General features: G+C 38.0%; 1 long non-coding RNA gene across 2 annotated transcripts in view; it reads right to left on the bottom strand.

The window, feature by feature from the left end:
• Positions 1-8,739: 8,739 nt before the first annotated feature.
• The window catches only part of LOC127055707 (uncharacterized), a 78,884-nt gene continuing 75,632 nt past the window's right edge, over positions 8,740-11,991 (bottom strand). For both annotated transcript variants that reach the window (XR_007775583.1, XR_007775581.1), the window contains exon 3: positions 8,740-10,923. This is a non-coding gene — a long non-coding RNA (uncharacterized LOC127055707). The remainder of the gene's footprint in view (positions 10,924-11,991) is intronic.

Here is an 11,991-nt window from a genome sequence, read left to right as displayed (position 1 = left end):
CAGGATGACAGGATTTACTCCATAGAGCCATGGGAAAGATTTATAAAGGTATTTAAATGCCTAAAGATGCAGATCAGTGCCTAGTGAGATTTACAGATGTGCTCAAATAGATTAAGTGCACAACTCCCATTAACTTCAATGGATGTTAGGCATCTACTCTGTTTAGGAACTTCTGTAACTCTGGCCCCATACCCTTACCCTTTCAGCTACAAATGCAGAGGGGCCCTAGTAACTTATGGTCAGAGTGGATAACCAACTCAACCTGAGCTCCTAGTGCAATGGAGTGGTTAAGAAAGCAGATGTGATCTATGAATGTATAAGCAAGGGAATACAGGGTAGAAATAGACATTATTGCCACTGCATATGGCATTAGTGAGATCATTACTGATATGCTGTGTCTAGTTCTGGTGCCTACACGTGTAAAGGATGTTCACAAATTAGAACAATTTGAAAAAACAGCTTCAAGACTGATCTGAGGTCTGGAAAAACCAGCTTTTCAGTGGAAGTCTGCAGAAGTTCAATCTATTTAATTCATCCAAGAGATGGATAAGAGATGATCACAGTCTGCAAGTACCTATATGTAGAAGCTGGACAAATTCAGACTAGAAATAAGGTGCAAATTTTTAACAGTAAAGGTAATCAATCATTGGAACAATTTAGGAAGGGTGATGAGGGATTATCCATCATATGAAGTATGTATAATCAAGATTGGTTGTCTACTAAAAAGATATGATCTAGCCCAGTCAGAAGTTATGGGCTTGATGCAGAAGTTTATATGGTTCATGTTATGCAGGAGGCGAAATGACTTTAAAAAATATCTGAATCTATAAAACAGAAGCATTGTAGTTCTGCTGTGTTGGGGAGGATGCCAGCCTCAGAAGCAGGTCCATTACTTATATGGCACCAAGTCTCCTAGCATAACTTAATGCAGCTGGTGTTTGGGAGCTGGCTGGGCATGGGCACAGAGGCATAGATATCATGACTATGCTGTCCTTGTGGGGCAGCTGCATAAGAGTAGTAGAGCCTACTGCAGTCATTAGAGTTTGCTGTCAGTTCACGGTATGGGCTGGATGCTGGGGAAAGGATTTTGGCCTTTGTGAGAGTAAGCAGGAAACACTATATATATATATATATATAATATAGAACTAGGAGAAGTGTAAAGAACAGTGTTTAACTAGACAATTGCTGCACCCAGCAACTCTTTCTTGAAGAGCAATTTATTGACAATACTTTTCCTACTGGACGTCTCAGAAAACCATTGGAAGCATTTTAAATGCTCTATGTGAAAACTCATAAATGTGGGTGCAGAAACTACGTTGGAAGGTCTTGATGTGGAATACAAGATTCAGGGCACCGGGACAACGAACCTATCACTGATTTAAATGTGACCCAAGTCAGCAGTGACAGAAAGTTACTACAATCTGGCAGCTAGTGACAGATGTGAAATAAATTGTAGTGTTCAATGCAGCTGCTTGTGGACAGACAACCACATTACAAAAATACACCACCAGAACTGATTTAGGGTGGAGATTAAAGACTGAATGGTCTGGAAGACTGAACATCCCACGCACATCTATATAAGTGGTGGTCCCTGAAGAATGGGACTAGGCCCTGATCTACACTACAGACATGTTGATATAACTATGTCACTCAGGGTCTGGAAAATCCACATTCAATCGATGTAGTAACACTGACCTAACACCTGGTGTAGACAGCGCTACGTCGATCAGAGGGCTTCTCCTGTTAACATAGCTACTGCCTCTTGGGGAGGGGGAGTAACTGACAGGACAAGCTCTCCTGATGGCATCAGTAGTGTCTTCACTAAGCGCTAAAGCGACGTGGCTGCATGGATACAGCTGAGCCACTGCAGCACTGTAAGTGTCCACAAACCCTGACGCACACGGACAGTGGTGTTGGGAAAATTGTACTGCTGCTACTCCCCTTCTGGGCCCAATCTTGCAATTCCTGAATCATTGGGTACATTACCAATATCTGTGAAAATGTCTGTCCAAGCAAACCATGACCTTGATCCGATTATTCATTATTGATATTACCATAGCGCTTAAAGGTTCAAACCAAGATGAGAGCCCCATTGTACTAGCAATTGTGAACACATCTAGAAAGAGACAATCCCTGTCCTCAAGAGCTTACACTCTAACTAGCCAAGACATAGGGCTGGAGAAAAGAAGAAGAACTATACCCATTTGAATGGGGAACTGAGACAGAGAGATATGCAACTTGCTCCAGGTCACACACAAGGAATTGAACCCAGATCTCTGGAGTTATAGGCCAAAGTCTTAATTACAAGATCATCTTTCTACTGAGCTAACAACAAGCCATGGCATAGGAGAAAAAGATACTCATGTATAGTAGGAGAGGCTTAATATTCGGTGGAGAGAATTCTTAGGCATGGGTTGATGTTCATTCCACGTGCATTGGATTGATTTTCTCCAATCTTCAGACACTTATCTGACTTAGATAGCAAATGCATGTGCCTTGTTACAGCATTTTGAATTTTAGCCATTAAACTTGATGATTGTGATTTTCCCCAAGCATTTTTTAAGAAATGATCACCAAATGCTATAAGGGCAGTCTGCAGCCTACAGTAACCATAAACAAATAAAAGTGCCTCACTCCACTCAACCCCGACACACCAACAGCCCTCAGCTAATTGTAACAGGCAAAATTTCATTCCGGGGAATCAGTCAGGGCAGGTTACCAAAAGGCCCTCTTTTTTAAGGGAAACCTCTTATAGACACCTGTGACCGGCTGACTTCTAACAAGTCAATATAGCATCTCTTTAGACTGTATTTCAGAAAAAAATGTACACAGGTGTGACACATACAGAATTGTGGGAGATGTTATAATTTAAAAATAGTTTTGCCCTGTATTTTTCCACATGGCTCCCCTAGATTTACTTAAAACATAACTGGTCACCCTAAGCTGCCAAATGGGCAGCTGTGTTATGTATATATACACACAGACTATAGACACATTACATCCCTACAGTTTTGATGAGCCCTCCCATTGGAAACATAAGTGGGAGTGCAATTGCTTCTAGTCTTGGGGGAAGAGGCAGTGATACCATGTTAGCCACGAAATGGCTGCAAGCAGCCATTTTGCATTCCAGGCATGATAAGTTTGATGCAGTCAACATCCCCATTTCCTTTGCCACACAGACCAAGACAGTCAGTCTCTGTGCATTGTGTGAGCAAGTATGAGACAACTCTGGACATGCATTAGGCACTGACTAGCCTGTCTGATCACCTGAAGTGCTGTGCAAATAGTCTGCTTCCAGGGGCCATCCAAGAAGTGGGCCTGCATACCCGCTACAGGATTAGCCGGTCTGTGGATAAGCAAAGGACTTCAAGTTTCCAGGGCTGTCAATCCAACACTTTTAATGAGCAGTAAATTTGGTTTAAAATAAAAGAATACTGCTAAAGCTGAGCATTCATTCAAGCCAAGGTTATCTAGTGTAGTGAGTGTCCTTGAAGGTGGCATAACAGCAGATAATTCCTGCCTCCCAAATCACAGTCTCTGAGGTTTATGTTCTACATATTATCCCTTCTATTTTTAATAGCTAATGACCAAGGCTACCACACCATTGCATGGATGAAAACTAATGATAAGGGGAGCTTAGCCGCTTTATTTTTAACCCTTAGGAAGCCACACAATCAGGCAGCTAACAAGCTAGTATGAAACCACTAACTGACTAGTTACCAAAGGAGTTTGGAGGAAATGGGGAAGCTGTAGTGTGCTTTGGTTTGCCAGAGAAGACCAGGACATTGTTTTGGAATGAGTCCTGTCAGCCCTGTCTTCCTGATGATGGGGACACTCACTGATATCTGGCACAGCATTCCTGACACAGCCTATTTCTAGTTCCTGACCCATTTCCTCAGGCTGCAAAATTAGAGGGGAGCCAGCTTATCTGGGTCCTCATATCCAGAAAATGAAAGAACAGGCATAGAGCCAAAGCAACAGTAACAGTGGGATGCAGGGGTTAATTCAAACCTAGAGTAGGGGATAGAGTGCATTTTGTGGTGCTTCACATTGATGGTTATAAAAAGGAATTTATTCCGCTGGAGGTGAGGAGAATACCACAGTGGAGAAGGAGGTTGCTTCTTTTAGGGAAGGGAGAAAGGCCAGCAGCTGAAGACAAGTGCACAGACTTCAGTTTAGATGCACAGTGTAATGCACTGAGAATGGGACCTATAAGGGTTAACACTGTGCTTCCATTTCATATGACATCGTTATCAGAAAACAGTGACCATCTTGCCCCGTTCTTTATTTAGGAATGCCTTTTTTTCAGGATCCATTATGGGACAGCAGAATGTACACAGAAAATAAAAGTACAGAAAAACTGGAAACCCTGCAGGACAACACTCTCAGATTTACTTCAGGACACAAAGAGATTTCTTTCAAATCAGAAGTGTGATACTGTACCTTACCCTGGCAAAGGGATGTACTGTGATCTAAAAGGTCTCTTCCCTTCCTAACTGCTGCACTGATATTAAAATCATCATGTATTTAGAAAAACAGATTCTCTCTTATTCATAGGAGAGCATCTGTTCATCTAATGTAGCATGATATTTTGGGTAAAGGGATACATTAATAAAAAAGGCATTTTGTTAGGAAGTATTCAAGTTGCAACTTAATTCCTGAACCAATCTGTTAAAGGAAATAACTACCTTAACTAAAGTACATTTTCCTTTTATGCCTGCTTAATTTCTACTTTCAACTTTCCACTCATTGTACTCTAAGCTCTACCAGTGAATTTAAATGGGGATTCACTATATGTTTAGTGCATTCAAGAATTCTTTGTTACAGTTCCCACCCTGCTGCATTATGTGAGCTCTGCCACGGAAGTCCAGCAGTCGGTTTGTTTTCTGCTATTAATAAAAGAACCTACTTTTTTCCACTTCTTTGAAGAAGTTGAAAGGGCTACATGTTAGAGGGGGAGGTAGTGGGGAACAGATTGTGGTGTAATCCCCAAATGCAAATGCTGCCTAGATTAGAAACCTCCCTGAAGAAAATTTACAAATGCTAAGACTGTGCTTTTTGTGTGAGGAACACTAGAGCAATAACTTAGCCACATACTGGGTTCTGCCAACTGTTTAGGGAGCCTACTAGGTGAAAGGAATTAAATGAAGGGGGAAAAAAATCTTCCAGTTGGGTCTTTGTGCTGATGCCATCCATTCCTTTCAGTACCCAGTAACTTACCAGTAGAACTATTTTGATATGTAGTTCATCACTGCAGTATTCTACTATAATTCTGAGAGAATCTATTAAAGTAAAACCCATCAAATGGGATCTACTCATTGTCAGTATTTTTACAGACTCCAGGAAAAGCTTATTTAAAAGGGTGGGACATTTTACATTGTTTTCCCTTCACTCCTCATCATGCACAAGGAAAAACTATTCAGCAAAACTATGTTAATTTGTTCTGTTACTTAAAAATAAGTAAATAAGAAGCAAATGATTACCGCAAAGAATGACAGGCCTGTTACAATCACTAATGGGCAGAATTAAAACCCCAAATCTGCTTTTTTCCCTGCAGGATACTTGTATTCTTCTAACCATCATTATTGTAGCTACTGTATCACACAATTACAAACTAATCCTTAATTCCGAAACAAGCAGGAACAAGAATAAAGATGCCAATGCTGAAAGCCTATGAGAGAAACTTCAGTGAATAATCAACTATATGATTTTTAAATCCAACTTATATCAGGTTAAAAATTCTTACGTATAACGTAGTTTTGTCACTGTTGATTTAAGGAATCTTATGTTCACTTAATCTCAATTGCCTCCATATTTCACCTGTTACCAGGACACTAAGTAAAAAGTAGCTTTACATACAACTTAATATTACTAGATTAATGTATTTCATCAGATAAGGATGAATCTGGTGTTACAGAGGGCTAGAAAGATGCAGCATTCAATGAAAACTGAAGCCTCATTGTAACAAATGATGAAAGATATTACCAAGGGGATGTCTCCCACAAATGCCTTGTTTAGACAAAGGGACTTTAAATGAACCTGCACAGCAAAATTAATGTAGTCCCAAAATTTATCTGGTGCTTGAGTGATACAATTATTTGACAATTGTTTATGGGATCCTATCTTTTGATGTAAATTTGCTTCTTTCTAACCATGTTCGTAATGTCAAGGGGTTGTATATATAACATGGAATTTGGAAAGTTGGTCTCTTTTCTGGGTTGCAGATGGAAATAGCTGCATTTCAGTCCTAAATTAAGTACCCAGTCAGGAACGGAGTACAGTCATCATATGGACAAATCAAAATGATGGCTACATTTACTGTCTACAGATATTTTTGTTGCACTGCATCTTAAAGTGGTGAAAAAAGCTGTGAGTTAGCGAACCATTGACGTGCCGATTTTCATTACCCATGTAAATGGATAACATCTTCTGTCAAACTTCATTGATATATTTCATCAGGTGAATAGGAATATGCACTGAAATGTAATAACTGTAGATTCTTGTGATACAGTTTAAGGTAGACTATCCTTTCCTCCAATTCCAAAAGTAATTAACTTGGACTAATTAACAATTCCCCAGGCTCATGTAGCATTCCCCCAGATAATATAAATGGATGCTAAAGTTTGTAAGGTTTGGAAAGGAATCCTGACTGGTAGATTTAACACTATATATACAAAGGTGTTAAGGACTTTCAGGTTAATGAATGGTACTGATCGAATCACACTTGGCATGAGCCATAAACATATTTTATTTTGGTATAACGTGAAAAGCGTTGTCTTTGTTGAAATTAAAAATGCTTAAAAATGACATCCTGGAAAATGTGTGTCCTCCCTATGAAGATTAAAAGTTAAAATATATGATTATCATGATAATAACCCAATTGTATGTGGCAGACAAAAGAAAAGCTAATACTTCCCCTTGCTTTTTGACTGATGTTTTTGTTGGGCTCCAGCTAAACAGCACTTTAAGTTGACAGTAAATTAGCAAACAATATGAAGGAAAAGGTGAGGAAGGAGGAAAATCATGCAGGGGTTAAGATGTTTATGTAAAACAGTAATTTTCCTTTTTAAAATTAAAACGTACAAATAAGCTGGTGTCAGGGGCTAGGTGATCCTTCATTTCCACCGCATTGAGCAGGCTCACATCAGCAGCAGACAGCCGTTAATATATGCGTCTGGCTCAGTCTGGTCTACCAACTAGGAATTCATCGAATTGTTAATATAACTCCTTTTTTGTATGCATCACACATCATTTTTTCTCTCTCTCTCTCTGTTGCTAGAGGGTTTTTTTTTAAAAGCTGTAGCATGAGCTGATTACCCAAAATCACATATTATATAGCATTTAGAAAATATTATACTGCAACAGAAAAAGTAGCAGACACATGAATGAATACACATTATATATATATATAAATTTATATACATTTTCTAAATTTTCATTATATATGTGTGCATGTGTGTACACATTTTTGATATATAAATCATAAGCACAAAAGATCTGTTTGCTGTCAAGCAGCTAATAAAAAGAAGTAATACATCCTGCCAAAGTATAAAAAAGACTGCATTCCATAGGCTGTCTGTGGGCTTGATCATGCAGTCTGGACATGGGCAAAAAGTCTCACTGACCTCAATGGATGTTTTGCCTGAGTAAAAGACAGGGCTATATATTTTTATGAAGGCTTTATTATGTGCCAGTTCTTAGTTTGGCATTGTTTGAATAGATAAAAAGGTGTAGTGTGCTCCAACTTTTTCTCCCTTTTCCAAGGGCCAGTGGTGAATAGGGTTGGTATAGAATACCCACTATACTATCAGAGTTCAAGCTTTTGCTGCAGAGCCAATATTCTGCCCCCTTCACTGGATTCATGTTTTTGATGTAACACTAAATAAGCCACACAGGGTTATTTTCTGGATTCATTTGATCACCACTGTCACTGTCAGAAAATATTTGGAATCTTTGTGTTATTAGTTCATGACTGAGACAGGTGCAAAATGCAGCATCTAATGTCTTTTTTTTACACTTAAGGATAATTGTAAAATGAATCACAGACATGGACAAATTAGATATGAACTAATCACATTCAAGAAAATTGTGCTTATACCTAAATGCACTACAGATCCCTCATGTATACATTTATGTGCATAATTTATCTGAAAAATGAAGCATAGTCAGGATTTGTACTCTGGAAAATGCTATGCATATTTTAAATACCATAGATGATATATATCAGCATGTCTATACCACCTGCAATATATTTAGATCTCACTATATAGTTTATCAGGGCAGAATACCTGTTCACCTGATCAACACCTTTAATATTGTTTTTAAAACAAGTCAGAGAATCTATTATGTATAATAAAGTCAATTGCTACAAAAGTGCCTCATCAGTCCATCATCCTGGTTTGATATTTTAGTTCTGTGTACTCAGATTTAGATCTACTCCTCTCAGGTGACATAAATAGAAACCATCATAGGTCAATACACCTTTCCTTAAAAGAATTACTAGTACATCTAGGATGGATCAAATGTTTCCAAGTAACTCTTAAGTGTTCTGAGCATGCAAGATTGATGGCTTTATGAAGAAAACAATTTCATCATTATTAGAAACTACATATCTTTGGGACAGGTAAGAAATTTTTTTTAAAGTAAAGCTTGAACTGTAGTTTTAGTGACTTGATTGAAAACTATACAGAGTGTGTTTTGTTTTGTAAGAAAATAGGAGAACAAAACCTTGAATTATTCTGTTTAATAATAATTTATTTTAACAATAGCATTACAATAAAACACAATTCCTCCTACATATGTGGAAAAAATAAACTGGAGCCAAAATATTAATTTCAAAATGACCAAATTGTTTAGATGCTTGCCCTAAGTAAAGCCTTTGTTTCAATCAGTGAAGTGTGACAGTAGTATACTATTAACAGGGTGCTGCACCATCTTGGGTTAAATACAGGAAACTGAACAAAAATTAATCAGGACCAAAAAATTTCTTATAAAACATTAAGAAATACAGTCAATTTTTCTGTGTTCTGGTTCAGCACTTTAGGAGTGATAGACATTACAAAGCAGCTGTGTCCTGGTAAATCTTATGCTGAAGCCACTGAAGTATTCAGCCACTGAAGTTAATCTGTTTTTATAAGTGAAAAGTAAAAAGTGAGGGAAGAGACTAAAGTTTGAGCCTAATTCCTGGTGTTCGGTCTTCTCTGCTGAGATACAGTAAGTAAATGAAAAGTATGTGGTTCTGTGTGCAAAGTGACTTCATCACAGGATTATGAATTTGACACCAGCTTTCTCTTTTCTTTCAGAGTAAGGGGTTAATATACCAAATTAGAACCTTTATTGTATTATTATATAGACTAAGAGATACAGTTACAACTATAAAGGAATCTCTGCACTGCCTTACAGGAAAAGAGAAGCAACAGTTTTCTTGCACGCTCAGATTATTACCCCATAGACAACAGTATGAATGCATTTGCTAGGCCTCACAGATCAATGTATAATTTGTAAGTTTCAAAAAGTTCATTAAATATTATAGCAATACATTTGGAAATGTGTTTCATTTTATTATCCACCAGAAGGATCTATAATAGCAAATTATGGTTGAAAACATTTATTCTTCAGTACTTGATTTATGTAGAGATCTGTCATTCATTTTAAATTTCTAAATTAAAATTCTAAATGTTATATGTTATCCACTACAATATAGCTTTCCAAACATACAAATTATGTAGAATCTTTATATTGTACAATACACAGAAGCAATTTTTTTGTAGCATAACACTAGTGCTTAACATCTGAAATAAATATTTTCCCCCAGATAAGAAAATCTCCTTTGGTTCTGTTAATATTGCAGTAAACAATCAATAAAGTCCAAAGCTGCTGGTTCCCCTCCGCCTAGGTCCCAAGAGCCTGACTTGTGATTGTTGCTAAAAAACCTCACAAGTTAGGGTCTCAGGGACTAGGAAAAGTCCGATATGATCCAGTAGAAATCGTCTTCAAATAATCTGAATCACTTAGTCGTCAAGATTACATTCAGTAAAACTTTTGTTGCTGTTGTATAAACCCCCCCACCTTTTCAAGTAGGGGGTGGAAAAGATCAAATAAATAGGCAATATACACACATACATTCAAAACAATAATATCAGCTGATTGATCAAGATACTTAGAATAGATTCCACAACTTTGGAAAAAAGGAGTACAAATAAAATCTTTGCTATTCTGACTCATGAGTAGCCATAGTACAATACATCAGAAGGATAAGTCTGTAAATGGGTTAAAGTCTGCTTGCAGCAGATTTGTACAGTAAATGTTTGATTCTATTTCCTCTAATGCTCTAAAGATGGATTAAATGCTTGTTAATGGGTTTCTAATGGAAACATTTCCCCATTATACCTCTACAGTAAGGTGGGCCCTAGGATATAAAGCATTTTAAACCCATCCTCAGTGCAAGGATAACTTTCGGGCATTTATTTACTTTTTGCCTCTTCCTCATATTCAACATTTAATCCCATTACAGGCTGATATTAACAACTGCTTCTTTTCCAAACTCAAAACTACCTTTCACTCCATAAACTGAGAAATTATTGACATGCAAAGATTGTTGTTATTTGAGTCGAGTCACTTGAACCACCTACAACTTTTAAACATTGTTGACAGAGTAAGAAAACTGATCATATTTCCCAAATCATTTTGTTCTGAAGCTGAAAACTTTTAATAGCATGACTGCAATCCTGAATTTAGATTCACATTCATTCTCCTCCAATCTTTAGCCTTGCTTGCGGGACGGAAAGGAACATTTCTACTTTAGGGATGGATCCATGATGTTTTTTCAGAATCCAGAGCAAAAGAATAAGTGGCCATAAAGGTCCTGGCCACTGAAGTAGAATCTGGTATAGAAAATTCAGTGCTCTTCAGGAAGCGGTTCAGCTTTAAAGGGAAAAAGAGAAGAAGGGGGGAAGAATTAGAATATATGCTAGTAGAACAGGTGAATCATCCATTTACAAGTAAGCTGTACAGAAAGCTATGCTGAAGAAAATATTTGCTAATTGCCTTACTACCCTCTTGCCCTCCCTCACTCTTCTCTCCAAATGTTACCTCAGATTTCAATACATCTTGGATTACTTTAAATATTTTGGTCAGTGATATAATGCAACATTATATAGGAGCTTTTCTTTGTCATTTGGTATGCTCTATTCAATCAGTTATGCCTTAGACACTAACTAGTTAAATGAAACAATAAAAAAAATCCAAGCATTCCCTAGATTTCATTCCATGCTTAAAAACAAAACAAAACAAAACAGAGCATGGTTTTCCAAGCAATTTTTGACCACGGCTTTCAAACTAATAATTAGAATGAAAAATTTCTCCCCTCTATAAATATGACATTAACATAATTACACCACCCCCATCACATAGACCCATCCTCCTTAGGGAATACATCTGATGCTCTGAAGATGGAAATCAGTCAGATTTTAGTTGCTCTCAAACGTACCTTTGCTTCTCACTGACTGACTCGCTTTTACCTTCCACGCACACGCACACAGCTACACACACACACACACACACACACACATGCGCGCACACACAGATACACACAAAAAGGCAAGGCAAAGCAGCGGATGCTGACTCAGAGCTGTTGTGTGTGGAGGGGGTGGTATCGGCTGGTATTTTCACTGCACTCATCATTAACATTAACTCACTGTCTAGCATCCACCCTCTCTCAGACCTGCTGGACTGCAGCATTTGCATGACGCTGTCACTCTAGCCCTTGCAGGTCAGATGTTGGAAGGATAAAAAAAAGAAAAAAGCCTCAAGGCTCTCATAAGAAATGCCTTCATTTCTTCCAAAGGGTCCCTCTTCTTATTTTTCCACCTTTCTACTTCCTCTGTTGCAGTGTCTCAGTTGTTTGACATCTTTCCGGAAGAAAATGTCTTGAGCTGCAATAAGCCAGTAGTCAGTCGGTCCTCCCCTCACCTCACACTCCTATTCCCTCCC

The sequence above is a fragment of the Gopherus flavomarginatus genome, chromosome 1 (genome assembly GCF_025201925.1).
Source record: "Gopherus flavomarginatus isolate rGopFla2 chromosome 1, rGopFla2.mat.asm, whole genome shotgun sequence".
In the NCBI taxonomy this organism is placed as follows: Eukaryota; Metazoa; Chordata; order Testudines; family Testudinidae; genus Gopherus; species Gopherus flavomarginatus.
The sequence above is the reverse complement of the archived record's forward strand: the minus strand, read 5'-3'. Positions and strand labels throughout refer to the sequence as shown.